Source organism: Nerophis lumbriciformis, linkage group LG15 (assembly GCF_033978685.3).
Source record: "Nerophis lumbriciformis linkage group LG15, RoL_Nlum_v2.1, whole genome shotgun sequence".
In the NCBI taxonomy this organism is placed as follows: Eukaryota; Metazoa; Chordata; class Actinopteri; order Syngnathiformes; family Syngnathidae; genus Nerophis; species Nerophis lumbriciformis.
In genome coordinates, this window is record NC_084562.2 from 45,472,369 (window position 1) to 45,493,676 (window position 21,308).

Consider the following 21,308-nt stretch of genomic DNA (forward strand, 5'->3'; position numbering starts at 1 on the left):
ACCAAAATACCTGATTCTGGTAAAACTCATATAGATTAAATATTACAGGCAGTTTAAGACGGATTGCAAGTTTGGTTTAGGAGTTTGGTTTTGGAATGATGTTTATATTACTTTTATATTTAGTTTGACAGTTATACCATCATATTGAGTAAAAAAAAAAAAAAAATTGTGTTTACAAACCTTACAAAATATTTTTTTCTAGTAAAACTCACAAAGATATATTTCTCCAGGCATTATTAGCTATTTAGCATGTTTGGTTTAGGAGTTATGTTTAAATAACTGTCATATCAAATAATGCAGTTATACTGTCATTATGAGTAAAACCCAAGTTTTATAGATTTGTGTATATGTAAACCTCACCAAAATACCTGGTTCTGGTAAAACTCACATAGATACAATATTACAGGCATTTTTAGACGTATTGCAAGTTTGGTTTTGGAGTTATGTTTATTTAACTTTTGTATTTAGTATGCCAGTTATACTGTCATATTAAGTAAAAAACTAACTTGTGTGTTTACAAACCTTACAATTTTTTTTATTTTTTCCAGGAAAACTCACAAAGATACATTGCTCCAGGCATTATTAGCCATTTTGCATTTTTGGTTTAGGAGTTATGTTTAAATAACTGTCATATTGAGTGTGGCAGTTATACTGTCATTATGAGTAAAACCTAGATTTTGTATTTGTAAACCTTACCAAAATACCTGATTCTGGTAAAAATCACATAGATACAATATTACAGGCATTTTTAGACACAATGCATGTTTGGTTATACCATTATAATGAGTAAAAAATATAACTTGTGTCTTTATAAACCTTACTCTTTTTATTTTTCCCAGTAAAACATTTCTCCAGGTACAACTTTCATATTTAGTATGACAGTTATACCATTATAATGTGTAAAAAATATAACTTGTGTCTTTATAAACCTTACTCTTTTTATTTTTCCCAGTAAAACTCACAAAGATACATTTCTCCAGGTATAATTAGCCATTTATCATGTTTGGTTTAGGAGTTATGTTTAAATAACTGTCATATTGAGTGTGGCAGTTATACTGTCATTACGAGTGAAACCTATTTTTTGTACAACATCGATACAATATCACAGGAATTTTTAGACATAAAGCATGTTTGGTTTTGGAGTTATGTTCATATAACGTTCATATTTAGTATGAAAGTTATACCATCATATTGAGGGAAAAAAACCAAACTAATTTGTATCTTTACAAACCTTACAAAATATTGTTTTCCTGTAAAATTCACAAATATACCTTTCCTAAGCATTATTAGTCATTTTGCATTTGTGTTTTAGGAGTTATGTTTAAATAACTGTCATATTGAGTGTGGCAGTTATACTGTCACTATGAGTAAAACCTAATTTTTGTTTTTGTAAACCTTACCAAAATACCCGATTCTGATAAAACTCACGTATTGCATATTTGGTTTTGGAGTTGTGTTTATATAACTTTCATATATAGTATGACAGCTATACTGTAAAATTGTATACAAAAAACAACTAACTCGTGTCTTTACAAACCTTACAAAATATTATTTCCAGTAAAATTCACAAAGATACATTCCTCAAGGCATTATTAGCCATATTGTCAGATTGATTGTGACAGTATACTGTCAATATGAGTAAAACTAATATTTTGTATTTGTAAACCTTACAAAAACAACTGATTCTAGTAAAACTCACATGGATACAAAATTATAGGCATTTTTAGACATAATGCATGTTTGGGGGCAGTCAATGTAACAGTTATACTGTCATTATGAGTAAAACCTAATTTTTTTATTTTTCAACCTTACCAAAATACCTGATTCTGGTAAAACTCACATAGATACAATATTACAGGCATTTTTAGACATAATGCATGTTTGGTTTTGGCGTTATGTTTATATAACTGTCATTTTGAATGTGGCAGTTATACTGTCATTATGAGTAAAACCTATTTTTTGTATTTGTAAACCTTACCAAAATACTTGATTCTGGTAAAACCCACATCGATACAATATTACAGGACTTTTTAGACACAAAGTATGTTTGGTTTTGGAGTTATGTTTATATAACTTTTATATTTAGCATGACAGTTATACCATCATATTGAGTAATAAAACACTAATTTGTATCTTTACAAACCTTACAAAATATTGTTTTCCAGTAAAAATCACAAATATACATTTCTCTAAGCATTATTAGTCATTTTGCATTTGTGTTTTAGGAGTTATGTTTAAATAACTGTCATATTGAGTGTGGCAGTTATACTATCACTATGAGTAAAACCTTATTTTTTATTTCTAAACCATACCAAAATACCTGATTCTGATAAAACTCACATATAATAAATATTACAGACATTTTTAGACGGATTGCATGTTTGGTTTTGGAGTTATGTTTATAAAACTTTCATATAAAGTATGACAGCTATACTGTAAAATTAAGTTAAAAAAAAATTAACGTGTGTCTTTACAAACCTTACACAATTTTTGTTAAGTAAAATTCACAAAAATACATTCCTCCAGGCATTATTAGCCATTTTGTCAGATTGATTGTGACATTATACTCTCATTATGAGAAAAACTAATTAACCTTACAAAAACAACTGATTCTAGTAAAACTCACGTAGATACAAATTTATAGGAATTTTTAGACATAATGGTTTTGGAGTTATGTTTAAATAATTGTCATATTGAATGTGGCAGTATACTGTCATTATGAGTAAAACCTAATGTTTGTATTTGTCAACCTTACCAAAATACCTGATTCTGGTAAAACTCAAAAAGATACAATATTACAGGCATTTTTAGACAAAATGCATTTTGGTTTTGCAGTTATGTTTATATAACTTTCATATTTAGTGTGACAGTTATACCATCATATTAAATAAAAAAAAATAACTTGTGTCTTTATAAACCTTACACATTATTTTTTTCCAGTAAAACTCACAAAGATACCTTTCTCCAGGCATTATTAGTCATTTATCATGTTTGGTTTAGGAGTCATGTTTAAATAACTGTCATATCAAATGTTGCAGTTATACTGTCATTATGAGGGACGGGGTGGCGCAGTGGAAAAGTGGCCGTGCGCGACCCGAGGGTCCCTGGTTCAATCCCCACCTAGTACCAACCTCTTCATGTCCGTTGTGTCCTGAGCAAGACACTTCACCCTTGCTCCTGATGGGTGCTGGTTAGCGCCTTGCATGGCAGCTCCCTCCATCAGTGTGTGAATGTGTGTGTGAATGGGTAAATGTGGAAGTGGTGTCAAAGCGCTTTGAGTACCTTGAAGGTAGAAAAGCGCTATACAAGTACAACCCATTTATCATTTATTTATTTATGAGTAAAACCCAAGTTTTGTATTTGTAAAAACCTTACCAAAATACCTGATTCTGGCAAAACTCACATAGATTCAATATTACAGGCAGTTAAGCCAGACTGCAAGTTTGGTTTAGGATTTTGGTTTTGGAATTATGTTTATCTAACTTTCATTTTTAGTATGACAGTTATACCATCATATTGAGTAAAAAAACAACAACTAACTTTTGTCTTTACAAACCTTACAAAATATTTTTTTTCTAGTAAAACTCACAAAGATACATTTCTCCAGGCACATTAGCCATTTAGCATATTTGGTTTAGGAGTTATGTTTAAATAACTGTTATTTTGAATATGGCAGTTATACTGTCATTACGAGCAAATCTCAATTTTTGTATTTGTAAACCTTACCAAAATAACTGATTCTGGTAAAACTCACATATATTCAATATTACAGGCATTTTTAGACGGATTGCAAGTTTGGTTTTGGTGTTATATTAATTCATTTTTCATATTTAGTATGACAGTTATACTGTCATATTGAGTAAAAAAAAAGCTAACTTGTGTCTTTACAAACCTTACAAACTATTTTTTTCTTGTAAAACTTACAAAGATACATTTCTCAATATGCCAGTAATGTTCTTAAAATCCTGAGAAAATCTAGAAATCTATCTGAGTTTTACAAGAATCAGTTAATTTGGTAAGGTGTACAATTACATAAATTAGGGTTTTACTCATAATGACAGATAACTGCTACATTCAATTTGACTGTTATTTAAACATAACTCACACATGCAAAATAGGTTAATAAAGCCTAAAACAATGCATCCTTGTGAGTTTTACTCGAAACATATGCTATTTTAAGGTTTGCAAACACAAAAAGTAGTTTTTTACTCATTTTGACAGTAATGTTCTTAAAATCCTGAGATAATGCGAAATAAGCAATACAAATGTTTTTCAACATAATTCCTACACCAAACATGCAACACGTCTAATCATGCCTGAAGACATGTATCTTTCTTAGTTTTAGTAGAAAAATTATCTTTTGTAAGTTTTGCAAAGAAGTTGTGGTGAAGAAGGAGCTGAGCCGGAAGGCAAAGCTCTCGATTTACCGGTCGATCTACGTTCCCTTCCTCACCTATGGTCATGAGCTTTGGGTCATGACCGAAAGGACAAGATCACGGGTACAAGCGGCCGAAATGAGTTTCTTCCGCCGAGTGGCGGGGCTCTCCCTTAGAGATAGGGTGAGAAGCTTTGTCATTCGGGGGGAGCTCAAAGTAAAGCCGCTGCTCCTCCACATCGAGAGGAGCCAGATGAGGTGGTTCGGGCATCTGGTCAGGATGCCACCCGAACGCCTCCCTAGGAAGGTGTTTCGGGCACGTCCGACCGGTAGGAGGCCACGGGGAAGACCCAGGACACGCTGGGAAGACTATCTCTCCCTTTAGTTTTTTTTCATAATGACAGTATAACTGCTACATTCAATTTGACTGTTATTTAAACATAACTTCCTAATCACACATGCAAATAGGTTAATAAAGCCTAAAACAATGCATCCTTGTGAGTTTTACTCGAAACATTTGCTATTTTAAGGCTTGCAAACACAAAAAGAAGTATTTTACTCATTAATTACTCAGTAATGTTCTTAAAATCCTGAGATAATGCGAAATAAGCAATAAAACTGTTTTTCAATATATTTCCTACACCAAACTTGCAACATGTCTAATAATGCGTGAAGATATGTATCTTTGTTAGTTTTACTAGAAAAATTATCTTTTGTAAGTTTTGCAAAGAGCCAAGTTAGTTTTTTAATTCAATATTGTTGTAATGCAGTAGGTTTTCCAATAGATGGCACTGTTGTACTGTTTATCATTTTCATTCCACTTTGTATGCACTTGCTCTCTGTGTGTTTTTCCAGTTAATAAAAACTCTGCCGAAGAACAGGTTATGGGCCCAGATTGTCGCTAAAAAGCTGTTATGCACGGACTTTGTGTGAAGATAAACGGTATTGTGGGAACTCACAATGGAGGATAAAATGTTTATTGACAGACTGAGCGGACCAGAGAACTGGGCAACATGGAAGTTTCAGATGGAACACTTGCTAAAGGCTAAAGGACTATGGGGCATGCTAATGGAGACGGAGACGCTAGCCGCAGATGCTAACGCAGCAGCACAGGCGGAATTCACAAGACGGAGAGAGAAAGCGTTCTCTATGTTAGTGTTAAATGTAAGTACACCCCAGTTGTACCTGATAACAAACTGTCAAACTCCCAAAGAGGCGTGGACCACGCTGAAAGCCCATTTTGAGAGGGATGCTTTGGCTAATAAACTGTTCCTGAAGAAAAGATATTTCAGATGTGAAATGAAGGAAGGAGAGGCTTTAACTGATCATTTAAAACAAATGAAGGAGCTAACTGATCAGCTATCAGCAATTGGATCTGTAATTGAAGAGGAAGACCAAATTGTAACATTGTTGGGTAGCTTGCCACCAAGTTATGCTACAATTGTCACTGCATTAGAAACAAAGATTGACAACTTGACACTGAAGTTTGTTCAGCAAGCATTAATAAATGAAGAGCAAAAGCGAGTGAATGCTAATGATTCCAGTGGTGCTACGTCAGGTGGTGCATCCGCCATGTCATCACAATTTCGGGGAAATGTGCAGGATAGCTCCAAGACAGTGGGAGCAGCAGACAAAAGCAAGTGGAGATGTTACAAATGTGGTAGAGAAGGCCATATCAAGCGCGAATGTCCAACCTTGAAAAACAAACCAAAAAAGAAAATCCACAAGGCCAAGCACATGATGTGTGAGGATGAAGAAGATTCCTCTGAAAGTGCCTTTGTGATCAGGGATGCAAACAGTGACAAACCACAACAAGCTGAGTGGTTAATTGATTCTGGAGCATCAAAACACATGACGTGTGATAAAGACATTATTAAAGAATACCAGCAGTTCACAAAATCACATTCTGTGAAACTGGGTGACGGCAGGGTGGTTGACGCCCTAGGAATTGGAAATGTCAACCTGAAAATGACTTTCAAATTAAGTGATGTAAAAAATGTCACAATGTATGATGTGCTGTATGTTCCAAAGCTGTCTGGGAATTTATTCTCAGTGGGAGCTGCTACCAAGAAAGGGAATACAGTGCAGTTCAGAAAGTCTTGTTGCTACATACGTGGAAAAAGTGGAACACTTCAAGGAATGGGAACACAAAGAGCTGATGGACTATATCAGCTGGATATTAAAGGAAGTAAAACTGTATGTCACAATGCTTCTGTAGCGGCCAGCCTGTGGCACCAGCGCCTTGGTCACACTACCAAGCTTAAAGAACTCAAAAATCTGGTGAACGGAGTGAACTTTGTTGAAAAAAAGGAGATTCCCTTCTGTGAAGGATGTGTGGAAGGCAAGTTGGCTAAGAAGCCATTCAAGTCGATTGGAGGAATTCGTTCCAAACGCAAGATGCAGCTGATTCACAGTGATGTCTGTGGTCCCATGCAGACTGAATCTATAGGTGGAGCAAAATATTTTGTGACTTTCATTGATGATTACACAAGATGCTGCAAGGTATACTTCTTGAAACAGAAAAATGAGGTGCTAATCAAATTCAGGGAATTTGAGAGAACATTCTCAAATGAGTCTGGTCTAAGCGTCACAAGGCTGAGGACAGATAATGGTGGTGAGTACACATCAAAGGAGTTTCAAGAATATTTGAAGTCTCAAGGCATCCACCATGAAATGACTGTACCTCACTCACCACAGCAAAATGGTGTTGCAGAAAGAAAAAACAGGACATTAGTTGAAGCAGCTAGAAGCATGCTGTCACATGCAAAGTTGTCAAAAATGTTCTGGGCAGAGGCTGTAGCCACCGCGGCTTACATACAGAACAGGCTGCCCACATCTGTTCTGAAGGAAGAGACACCCTATGAGAAATGGTGTGGAAAGAAACCTGACATGAGTCACATGAAGGTGTTTGGCTGTATTGCTTATGCACATATCCCAGATGAAGAAAGAAGGAAACTGGACAAAAAGGCTGTGAAGCTTCGTTTTGTGGGATATGCAAACAATGCCAAGGGATATCGCCTGTATGATGAAGAGAAGAGGAGAATTCTAATCCGTCGTGATGTCATCTTCGATGAATCAAACTTCAGCTGGAAGCAGGAAATGAAAGTACTCTATTCAGAGAACGAGATAACCATACAAACAGATGAGAATGAAACACAACATGATGAAGTCACAATTGACAGCACTGTCAGAACAAGTGGAAGAATCAGAAATGCTCCAAGGAGATTTGGATATGATGAGTTTGTCGATATAGTGACTGTTGATCATCATGCCAATATGTGTCGTGTGACAGAGCCAATCACACTAAAAGAAGCATTGGTGAGTCCTAATGCAAAAGATTGGCAGGAGGCGGCTGACTTGGAATATGACTCACTGCTTGAAAATGAGACGTGGGACTTGGTGAATTTACCAAGAGAAAGAAAGGCAGTAGGATCGAGATGGGTGTTTAGAGTCAAGCATCATAGTGATGGAAGAGTGGAGAGATACAAGTGCAGGCTTGTTGCCAAGGGCTACTCACAGTTGTATGGTGCTGACTATGATGAAACATTTTCACCTGTGGTACGTTTCAGCTCTATTCGTACATTATTGTCCTTTGCCATTCAAAACAATTTACATGTACACCAGATGGATGTTGTAACTGCATTCCTTAATGGGCACCTGGAAGAAGAAATCTACATGGAGCAGCCAGAGGGCTACATCAAACCAGGGCAGGAACACCTGGTATGCAAACTAAAAAAATCAATCTATGGACTGAAGCAGTCTCCTCGCTGCTGGAGCAAGGCTTTCACTGAGTTCATGATGGAAATCGGATTCAAGCAGAGCACATCAGACCCCTGTGTGTTTGTGAGATCAAGAAAAGAGCTTGAGATACTTGCAGTTTACGTCGATGATTTGATTGTGATAACAGAGTCAACTGAGACCATGAACAAACTCAAAGTGGCTCTCAAGGAGCGCTACAAGATGAAAGACATGGGAAAGCTGTCCTATATCCTGGGCATCTCTGTGATCCAAGATAAAGAGAAGAATCGTGTAATTCTTCATCAGAAGCATTACATTGAAGCCATACTTCAGAAATATGGAATGGATAATGCAAATCCTGTGACAACTCCCGCTGATGCCAATGTCAAATTGAGAAAGAGCGATGGTGTCAGTAAGCGAGTGGACCAGCATACCTATCAGTCAATGGTGGGAAGTCTACTGTATGCTGCAATGGCCACACGACCAGACATAACTCAAGCAGTGAGTGCTGTGTCAAAGTTCAACGCAAATCCAGATGTTGCACATCTGACAGCTGTGAAGAGGATACTTCGATACTTGAAAGGGACAGTGAACTTTGCTCTCAAGTATGAGCAGTCAGACTCTGGAGCCTTGATTGGATTCTCAGATGCTGACTGGGCTGGAGATCAGGATGACCGACACTCAACAACAGGCAACGTTTTTCTACTGAGTGGAGGAGCAGTGAGCTGGCTCAGCAAGAAACAAGCAACAGTTGCACTTTCAACAGCAGAAGCGGAGTACATCGCACTCAGTCAAGCAGCTCAAGAAGGAATCTGGCTGAAAAGATTACTGAGTGATCTCGGAGTGAAAACTATGTCCACATTGATCCTGGAAGACAACCAAGGAGCCATCGCAATTGCGAAGAATCCTGTGAACCACTCCAGGACCAAACACATAGACATTCGCTATCACTACATCCGTGAATGTGTACTGAATAGACAAATAGAACTGCAATATTGTCCAACAAATGACATGAAAGCGGATATCTTTACCAAACCACTGCCTAGACAGAAGTTTGAATATCTCAGGGGTGAGATTGGACTTTTCCCTATTTAGAGAAAGTGGTTAGTTGTGCTTGACAGGTGTACGCCGAACGCTGCCTGATCAAAGCAAGTTAAAAAAAAAAAAAAACAATGTGTGAAAGAGTTTCAGTGAAATTATTGTAAACAAACTAAAAGAGTTCCTGTGAAAACAATGTAAAAAACAAAACATATTTTGTTGTTGTTTGACATATTATTGTAAAGGAGAGCACGGCTCTGTAATATTATTTAAAGGGACTTTGTCATTGAAAAAACTAAGTGGGAGTGTTGTAATGCAGTAGGTTTTCCAATAGATGGCACTGTTGTACTGTTTATCATTTTCATTCCACTTTGTATGCACTTGCTCTCTGTGTGTTTTTCCAGTTAATAAAAACTCTGCCGAAGAACAAATATGACAGTATAACTGTCATACCAAATATGAAAGTGATATAAACAAAACTCCAAAACTAAACATGCATTATGTCTAAAAATGCCTAAAATATTGTATCTATGTGAGTTTTACAAGAATCAGTAAATTTGGTAAGCTGTACAATTACATAAATTAGGGGTTTACTCATAATGACAGATAACTGCTACATTCAATTGGACAGTTATTTAAACATAACTTCTAACCACACATGCAAAATAGGCTAATAAAGCCTAAAACAATGCATCCATGTGAGTTTTACTCCAAACATATGCTAATTTAAGGCTTGCAAACACAAAAAGAAGTATTTTACTCATTATGACAGTAATGTTCTTAAAATCCTGAGATAATGCGAAATAAGCAATACAAATGTTTTTCAACATATTTCCTACACCAAACATGCAACATGTCTATTAATGCGTGAAGATATGTATCTGTTAGTTTTACAAGAAAAATTATCTTTTGTAAGTTTTGCAAAGAGGCAAGTTAGTTTTTTTAATTCAATATGACATTATAACTGTCATACCAAATATGAAATATATACAAACATAACTCCAAAATTGAACATGCAGTATGTCTAAAAATGCCTAAAATATTGTATCTATGTGGGTTTCACCAGAATCAGGTAGTTTGGTAAGGTTTACAAATACAAAAATTAGGGGTTTACTCATAATGACAGTTAACTGCTACTTTCAATTTGACAGTTATTTAAACATAACTTCCAACCACACATGCAAATAGGTTAATAAAGCCTAAAACAATGCATCCTTGTGAGTTTTACTCGAAACATTTGCTATTTTAAGGCTTGCAAACACAAAAAAATAGTTTTTTACTCATTATGACAGTAATGTTCTTAAAATCCTGTGATAATGCGAAATAAGCAATAAAAATGTTTTTCAATATATTTTCTACATCAAACATGCAACATGTCTAATATTGCCTGAAGACATGTATCTTTGTTAGTTTTACTAGAAAAAATTATCTTTTGTAAGTTTTGCAAAGAGGCAAGTTAGTTTTTTTAATTCAATATGACAGTATAACTGTCATACCAAATATGAAAGTTATATAAACATAACCACAAAACTAAACATGCATTATGTCTAAAAATGCCTAAAATATTGTATCTATGTGAGTTTTTCAAGAATCAGTAAATTTGGTAAGGTGTACAATTACATAAATCAGGGGTTTACTCATAATGACTGCTACATTCAATTTGACAGTTATTTAAACATAACTTCTAACCACACATGCAAAATAGGCTAATAAAGCCTAAAACAATGCATCCATGTGAGTTTTACTCGAAACATATGCAATTTTAAGGCTTGCAAACACAAAAAGAAGTATTTTACTCATTAATTACTCAGTAATGTTCTTAAAATCCTGAGATAATGCGAAATAAGCAATAAAAATGTTTTTCAATATATTTCCTACACCAAACATGCAACATGTCTAATAATGCGTGAAGATATGTATCTCTGTTAGTTTTACTAGAAAAATTATCTTTTGTAAGTTTTGCAAAGAGGCAAGTTAGTTTTTTAAATTCAATATGACATTATAACTGTCATACCCAATATGAAATATATATAAACATAACTCCAAAATTGAAGATGCATTATGTCTAAAAATGCCTAAAATATTGTATCTATGTGAGTTTCACCAGAATCAGGTAATTTGGTAAGGTTTTCAAATACAAACATTAGGGGTTTACTCATAAGGACAGTTAACTGCTACATTCAATTTGATTGTTATTTAAACGTAACTCCCTAACCACACATGCAAAATAGGTTAATAAAGCCTAAAACAATGCATCCTTGTGAGTTTTACTTAAAACAAATGAAATTTTAAGGCTTGCAAACACAAAAAGAAGTATTTTACTCATTATGACAGTAATGTTCTTAAAATCCTGAGATAATGCGAAATAAGCAATAAAAAATTTTCTCAACATATTTCCTACACCAAACATGCAACATGTCTAATAATGCGTGAAGATATGTATCTCTGTTAGTTTTACTAGAAAAATTATCTTTTGAAAGTTTTGCAAAGAGGCAAGTTAGTTTTTTTAATTCAATATGACAGTATAACTGTCATACCAAATATGAAATATATATAAACATAACTCCAAAATTGAACAAGCATTATGTTTAAAAATGCCTAAAATATTGTATCTATGTGATTTTCACCAGAATCAGGTAATTTGGTAAGGTTTACAAATACAATTTTTTTTTCTCATAATGACAGTATAACTGCTACATTCAATTTGACTGTTATTTAAACATAACTTCCTAATCACACATGCAAATAGGTTAATAAAGCCTAAAACAATGCATCTTTGTGAGTTTTACTCGAAACATTTGCTAATTTAAGGCTTGCAAACACAAAAAGTAGTTTTTTACTCATTATGACAGTAATATTCTTAAAATCCAGAGATAATGCGAAATAAGCAATAAAAATGTTTTTCAACATAATTCCTACATCAAACATGCAACATGTCTAATAATGCCTGAAGACATGTATCTTTGTTACTTTTAATAGAAAAAATATATTTTGTAAGTTTTGCAAAGAGGCAAGTTAGTTTTTTAATTCAATATGACAGTATAACTGTCATACCAAATATGAAAGTGATAGAAACAAAACTCCAAAACTAAACATGCATTATGTCTAAAAATGCCTAAAATATTGTATCTATGTGAGTTTTACAAGAATCAGTAAATTTGGTAAGGAGTACAATTACATAAAGTAGGGGTTTACTCATAATGACAGATAACTGCTACATTCAATTTGACAGTTATTTAAACATAACTTCTAACCACACATGCAAAATAGGCTAAAAAAGCCTAAAACAATGCATCCTTGTGAGTTTTACTCGAAACATTTGCTATTTTAAGGCTTGCAAACACAAAAAGAAGTATTTTACTCATTATGACAGTAATGTTCTTAAAATCCTGAGATAATGCGAAATAAGCAATAAAAATGTTTCTCAACATATTTCCTACACCAAACATGCAACATGTCTAATAATGCGTGAAGATATGTATCTCTGTTAGTTTTACTAGAAAAATTATCTTTTGAAAATTTGCAAAGAGGCAAGTTAGTTTTTTTAATTCAATATGACAGTATAACTGTCATACCAAATATGAAATATATATAAACATAACTCCAAAATTGAACAAGCATTATGTTTAAAAATGCCTAAAATATTGTATCTATGTGATTTTCACCAGAATCAGGTAAATTGGTAAGGTTTACAAATACAATTTTATTTTTCATAATGACAGTATATCTGCTACATTCAATTTGACTGTTATTTAAACATAACTTCCTAATCACACATGCAAATAGGTTAATAAAGCCTAAAACAATGCATCCTTGTGAGTTTTACTCGAAACATTTGCTATTTTAAGGCTTGCAAACACAAAAAGTAGTTTTTTACTCATTATGACAGTAATGTTCTTAAAATCCAGAGATAATGCGAAATAAGCAATAAAAATGTTTTTCAACATAATTCCTACATCAAACATGCAACATGTCTAATAATGCCTGAAGACATGTATCTTTGTTAGTTTTAATAGAAAAAATATATTTTGTAAGTTTTGCAAAGAGGCAAGTTAGTTTTTTAATTCAATATGACAGTATAACTGTCATACCAAATATAAAAGTGATATAAACAAAACTCCAAAACTAAACATGCATTATGTCTAAAAATGCCTAAAATATTGTATCTATGTGAGTTTTACAAGAATCAGTAAATTTGGTAAGGTGTACAATTACATAAATTGGGGGTTTACTCATAATGACAGATGACTGCTACATTCAATTTGACAGTTATTTAAACATAACTTCTAACCACACATGCAAAATAGGCTAATAAAGCCTAAAACAATGCATCCATGTGAGTTTTACTCCAAACATATGCTATTTTAAGGCTTGCAAACACAAAAAGAAGTATTTTACTCATTATGACAGTAATGTTCTTAAAATCCTGAGATAATGCGAAATAAGCAATAAAAATGTTTCTCAACATATTTCCTACACCAAACATGCAACTTGTCTAATAATGCGTGAAGATATGTAATCTCTGTTAGTTTTACTAGAAAAATTATCTTTTGTAAGTTTTGCAAAGAGGCAAGTTGGTTTTTTTAATTCAATATGACAGTATAACTGTCATACCAAATATGAAATATATATAAACATAACTCCAAAATTGAAAAGGCATTACGTTTAAAAATGCCTAAAATATTGTATCTATATGAGTTTCACCAGAATCAGGTAATTTGGTAGTTTACAATACCATTTTTTTTTTCATAATGACAGTATAACTGCTACATTCAATTTGACTGTTATTTAAAAATAACTTCCTAATCACACATGCAAATAGGTTAATAAAGCCTAAAACAATGCATCCTTGTGAGTTTCACTCGAAACATTTGCTATTTTAAGGCTTGCAAACACAAAAAGTAGTTTTTTACTCATTATGACAGTAATGTTCTTAAAATCCTGAGATAATGCGAAATAAGCAATAAAAATGTTTTTCAACACATTTCCTACACCAAACATGCAACATGTCTAAATGCGTGAAGATATGTATCTCTGTTAGTTTTACTAGAAAAATTATCTTTTGTAAGTTTTGCAAAGAGGCAAGTTAGTTGTTTTAATTCAATATGACAGTATAACTGTCATACCAAATATGAAATATATATAAACATAACTCCAAAATTGAACAAGCATTATGTTTAAAAATGCCTAAAATATTGTATCTATGTGATTTTCACCAGAATCAGGTAATTTGGTAAGGTTTACAAATACAATTTTTTTTTTCATAATGACAGTATAACTGCTACATTCAATTTGACTGTTATTTAAACATAACTTCCTAATCACACATGCAAATAGTTTAATAAAGCCTAAAACAATGCATCCTTGTGAGTTTTACTCGAAACATTTGCTATTTTAAGGCTTGCAAACACAAAAAGTAGTTTTTTACTCATTATGACAGTAATGTTCTTAAAATCCAGAGAGAATGCGAAATAAGCAATAAAAATGTTTTTCAACATAATTCCTACATCAAACATGCAATATGTCTAATAATGCCTGAAGACATGTATCTTTGTTAGTTTTAATAGAAAAAATATATGTTGTAAGTTTTGCAAAGAGGCAAGTTAGTTTTTTAATTCAATATGACAGTATAACTGTCACACCAAATATGAAAGTGATATAAACAAAACTCCAAAACTAAACATGCATTATGTCTAAAAATGCCTAAAATATTGTATCTATGTGAGTTTTACGAGAATCAGTAAATTTGGTAAGGTGTACAATTACATAAATTAGGGGTTTACTCATAATGACAGATAACTGCTACATTCAATTTGACAGTTATTTAAACATAACTTCTAACCACACATGCAAAATAGGCTAATAAAGCCTAAAACAATGCATCCATGTGAGTTTTACTCCAAACATATGCTAATTTAAGGCTTGCAAACACAAAAAGAAGTATTTTACTCATTATGACAGTAATGTTCTTAAAATCCTGAGATAATGCGAAATAAGCAATACAAATGTTTTTCAACATATTTCCTACACCAAACATGCAACATGTCTATTAATGCGTGAAGATATGTATCTGTTAGTTTTACAAGAAAAATTATCTTTTGTAAGTTTTGCAAAGAGGCAAGTTAGTTTTTTTAATTCAATATGACATTATAACTGTCATACCAAATATGAAATATATATAAACATAACTCCAAAATTGAACATGCAGTATGTCTAAAAATGCCTAAAATATTGTATCTATGTGAGTTTCACCAGAATCAGGTAGTTTGGTAAGGTTTACAAATACAAAAATTAGGGGTTTACTCATAATGACAGTTAACTGCTACTTTCAATTTGACAGTTATTTAAACATAACTTCTAACCACACATGCAAAATAGGCTAATAAAGCCTAAAACAATGCATCCATGTGAGTTTTACTTGAAACATATGCTATTTTAAGGCTTGCAAACACAAAAAGAAGTATTTTACTCATTATGACAGTAATGTTCTTAAAATCCTGAGATAATGCGAAATAAGCAATAAAAATGTTTTTCAACACATTTCCTACACCAAACATGCAACATGTCTAAATGCGTGAAGATATGTATCTCTGTTAGTTTTACTAGAAAAATTATCTTTTGTAAGTTTTGCAAAGAGGCAAGTTAGTTGTTTTAATTCAATATGACAGTATAACTGTCATACCAAATATGAAATATATATAAACATAACTCCAAAATTGAACAAGCATTATGTTTAAAAATGCCTAAAATATTGTATCTATGTGATTTTCACCAGAATCAGGTAATTTGGTAAGGTTTACAAATACAATTTTTTTTTTCATAATGACAGTATAACTGCTACATTCAATTTGACTGTTATTTAAACATAACTTCCTAATCACACATGCAAATAGTTTAATAAAGCCTAAAACAATGCATCCTTGTGAGTTTTACTCGAAACATTTGCTATTTTAAGGCTTGCAAACACAAAAAGTAGTTTTTTACTCATTATGACAGTAATGTTCTTTAAAATCCAGAGAGAATGCGAAATAAGCAATAAAAATGTTTTTCAACATAATTCCTACATCAAACATGCAATATGTCTAATAATGCCTGAAGACATGTATCTTTGTTAGTTTTAATAGAAAAAATATATGTTGTAAGTTTTGCAAAGAGGCAAGTTAGTTTTTTAATTCAATATGACAGTATAACTGTCATACCAAATATGAAAGTGATATAAACAAAACTCCAAAACTAAACATGCATTATGTCTAAAAATGCCTAAAATATTGTATCTATGTGAGTTTTACAAGAATCAGTAAATTTGGTAAGGTGTACAATTACATAAATTAGGGGTTTACTCATAATGACAGATAACTGCTACATTCAATTTGACAGTTATTTAAACATAACTTCTAACCACACATGCAAAATAGGCTAATAAAGCCTAAAACAATGCATCCATGTGAGTTTTACTCCAAACATATGCTAATTTAAGGCTTGCAAACACAAAAAGAAGTATTTTACTCATTATGACAGTAATGTTCTTAAAATCCTGAGATAATGCGAAATAAGCAATACAAATGTTTTTCAACATATTTCCTACACCAAACATGCAACATGTCTATTAATGCGTGAAGATATGTATCTGTTAGTTTTACAAGAAAAATTATCTTTTGTAAGTTTTGCAAAGAGGCAAGTTAGTTTTTTTAATTCAATATGACATTATAACTGTCATACCAAATATGAAATATATATAAACATAACTCCAAAATTGAACATGCAGTATGTCTAAAAATGCCTAAAATATTGTATCTATGTGAGTTTCACCAGAATCAGGTAGTTTGGTATGGTTTACAAATACAAAAATTAGGGGTTTACTCATAATGACAGTTAACTGCTACTTTCAATTTGACAGTTATTTAAACATAACTTCTAACCACACATGCAAAATAGGCTAATAAAGCCTAAAACAATGCATCCATGTGAGTTTTACTTGAAACATATGCTATTTTAAGGCTTGCAAACACAAAAAGAAGTATTTTACTCATTATGACAGTAATGTTCTTAAAATCCTGAGATAATGCGAAATAAGCAATAAAAATGTTTTTCAACATATTTCCTACACCAAACATGCAACATGTCTATTAATGCGTGAAGATATGTATCTCTGTTAGTTTTACTAGAAAATGTGACTTTTGTAAGTTTTGCAAAGAGGCAAGTTAGTTTTTTTAATTCAATATGACATTATAACTGTCATACCAAATATGAAATATATATAAACATAACTCCAAAATTGAACATGCATTATGTCTAAAAATGCCTAAAATATTGTATCTATGTGAGTTTCACCAGAATCAGGTAATTTGGTAAGGTTTACAAATACAAACATTAGGGGTTTACTCATGACAGTTAACTGCTACATTCAATTTGACTGTTATTTAAACATAACTCCTAAACCACAAATACAAAATGGCTAATAATGCCTGGAGAAATGTAGCTTTGTGAGTTTTACTGGAAAAAAATAATGTGTAAGGTTTACACACAAGTTATTTTTTTTTATTTAATATGATGGTATAACTGTCATACTAAATATGAAAGTTGTATAAACATAACTCCAAAACCAAAATGCATTTTGTCTAAAAATGCCTGTAATATTATATCTTTTTGAGTTTTACCAGAATCAGGTATTTTGGTAAGGTTGACAAATACAAACATTAGGTTTTACTCATAATGACAGTATACTGCCACATTCAATATGACAATTATTTAAACATAACTCCAAAACCAAACATGCATTATGTCTAAAAATTCCTATAATTTTCTACGTGAGTTTTACTAGAATCAGTTGTTTTTGTAAGGTTTACAAATACAAAATATTAGTTTTACTCATAAATCAAATCAAATGAGAGTATACTGTCACAATCAATCTGACAAAATGGCTAATAATGCCTGGAGGAATGTATCTTTGTGAATTTTACTGGAACAAATATTTTTGTAAGGTTTGTAAAGACACACGCTAGTTTTTTTACTTAATTTTACAGTATAGCTGTCATACTATATATGAAAGTTTTATAAACACAACTCCAAAACCAAACATGCAATCCGTCTAAAAATGTCTATAATATTTATTATATGTAAGATTTATCAAAATCAGGTATTTTGGTAAGGTTTACAAATCAAAAAAGTAGGTTTTACTCATAGTGACAGTATAATTGCCACAGTCAATATGACACTTATTTACACATAACTCCTAAAACACAAATGCAAAATGACTAATAATGCCTAGGAAAGGTATATTTGTGAATTTTACTGGAAAACAATATTTTGTAAGGTTTATAAAGATACAAATTAGTTTGTTTTTTTACTCAATATGATGGTATAACTTTCATACTAAATATGAAAGTTATATAAACATAACTCCAAAACCAAACATGCTTTATGTCTAAAAATTCCTGTAATATTGTATCGGTGTGGGTTTTACCAGAATCAGGTATTTTGGTAAGGTTGAAAAATACAAAAATTAGGTTTTACTCATAATGACAGTATAACTGCCACATTGACTGCCCCCAAACATGCATTATGTCTAAAAAATGCCTATAAATTTGTATCCATGTGAGTTTTACTAGAATCAGTTGTTTTTGTAAGGTTTACAAATACAAAATATTAGTTTTATTCATAATGAAAGTATATTGTCACAATCAATCTGACAATATGGCTAATAATGCCTTGAGGAATGTATCTTTGTGAGTTTTACTGGAAATAATATTTTGTAAGGTTTGTAAAGACACGAGTTAGTTTTTTTTTTTACACAATTTTACAGTATAGCTGTCAAACTATATATGAAAGTTATATAAACACAACTCCAAAACCAAATATGCAATTCGTCTAAAAATGCCTGTAATATTGAATACATGTGAGTTTTATCAGAATCAGGTATTTTGGTAAGGTTTACAAAAACAAAAATTAGGTTTTACTCATAGTGACAGTATAACTGCCACACTCAATATGACAGTTATTTAAACATAACTCCTAAAACACAAATGCAAAATGAATAATAATGCCTAGGAAAGGTATATTTGTGAATTTTACTGGAAAACAAAATTTTGTAAGGTTTGTAAAGATACAAATTAGTTTGTTTTTTTACTCAATATGATGGTATAACTTTCATACTAAATATGAAAGTGTATAACTTTCATACTAAATATGAAAGTTATATAAACATAACTCCAAATCCAAACATGCTTTATGTCTAAAAATTCCTGTAATATTGTATCGGGGTGGGTTTTACCAGAATCAGGTATTTAGGTAAGATTTACAAATACAAAATTTGGGTTTTACTCATAATGACAGTATAAATGCTATATTTAAAATAACAGTTATTTAAACACAACTCCTAAACCAAGCATGTTAAATGGCTAATAATGCCTTGAGAAATGGATCTTTGTGAGTTTGGGGGGGGGGGGGATTTATAAAGACAAGTTTTTGTTTTTTTTACTCAATATGATGGTATAACTGTCATACTAAATATGAAAGTTGTATAAACATAACTCCAAAACCAAACATGCATTATGTCTAGAAATGCCTGCAATATTGTATCTATGTGATTTTTACCAGAATCAGGTATTTTTGGTAAGGTTTACAAATACAAAAATTAAGTTTTACTCAAAATGACAGTATATTGTCACATTCAATCTGACAGTTATTTAAACATGACTCCTAAACCACAAATACAAAATGGCTAATAATGCCTGGAGAAATGTAGCTTTGTGAGTTTTCCTGGAAAAAAAAAAAAATTTATAAGGTTTGTAAAGACACAAATTAGTTTGTTTTTTTTACTTAATATGACAGTTTAACTGTCATACTAAATATGAAAGTTAAATAAACATAACTCCAAAACCAAACTTGCAATACGTCTAAAAATGCCTGTAATATTGAATCTATGTGAGTTTTACCAGAATCAGGTATTTTGGTAAGGTTTACAAATACAAAACTTGGGTTTTACTCATAATGACAGTATAACTGCATTATTTGATATGACAGTTATTTAAACATAACTCCTAAACCAAACATGTTAAATGGCTAATAATGCCTTGAGAAATGGATCTTTGTGAGTTTTGGGGAAAAATTTTTTTTTAATATTTATAAAGACACAAGTTGTTGTTTTTTTTTACTCAATATGATGGTATAACTGTCATACTAAATATGAAAGTTGTATAAACATAACTCCAAAACCAAACATGCATTATGTCTAAAAATGCCTGCAATATTGTATCTATGTGATTTTTACCAGAATCAGGTATTTTTGGTAAGGTTTACAAATACAAAAAATACGTTTTACTCATAATGACAGTATATTGTCACATTCAATCTGACAGTTATTTAAACATGACTCCTAAACCACAAATACAAAATGGCTAATAATGCCTGGAGAAAGGTATATTTGTGAATTTTACTGGAAAACAATATTTTGTAAGGTTTGTAAAGATACAAATTAGTTTGTTTTTTTACTTAATATGACAGTTTAACTGTCATACTAAATATGAAAGTTAAATAAACATAACTCCAAAACCAAACTTGCAATACGTCTAAAAATGCCTGTAATATTGAATCTATGTGAGTTTTACCAGAATCAGGTATTTAGGTAAGGTTTACAAATACAAAAATTGGGTTTTTACTCATAATGACAGTATAACTGCCATATTCAAAATAACATTTATTTATACACAACTCCTAAACCAAGCATGTTAAATGGCTAATAATGCCTTGAGAATTGTATCTTTGTGAATTTTACTAGAAAAAACTATTTTGTAAGGTTTCTAACGACAAAAGTTTTTTTGTTTTTTTTTACTCAATATGATGGTATACTGTCAAACTAAATATAAAAGTAATATAAACATCATTCCAAAACCAAACTCTTAAACCAAACTTGCAATCCGTCTTAAACTGCCTGTAATATTGAATCTATATGAGTTTTATCAGAATCAGGTATTTTGGTAAGGTTTACAAAAACAAAAATTAGGTTTTACTCATAGTGACAGTATAACTGCCACACTCAATATGACAGTTAATTAAACATAACTCCTAAAACACAAATGCAAAATGACTAATAATGCCTAGAGAAAGGTATATTTGTGAATTTTACTGGAAAACAATATTTTGTAAGGTTTGTAAAGAT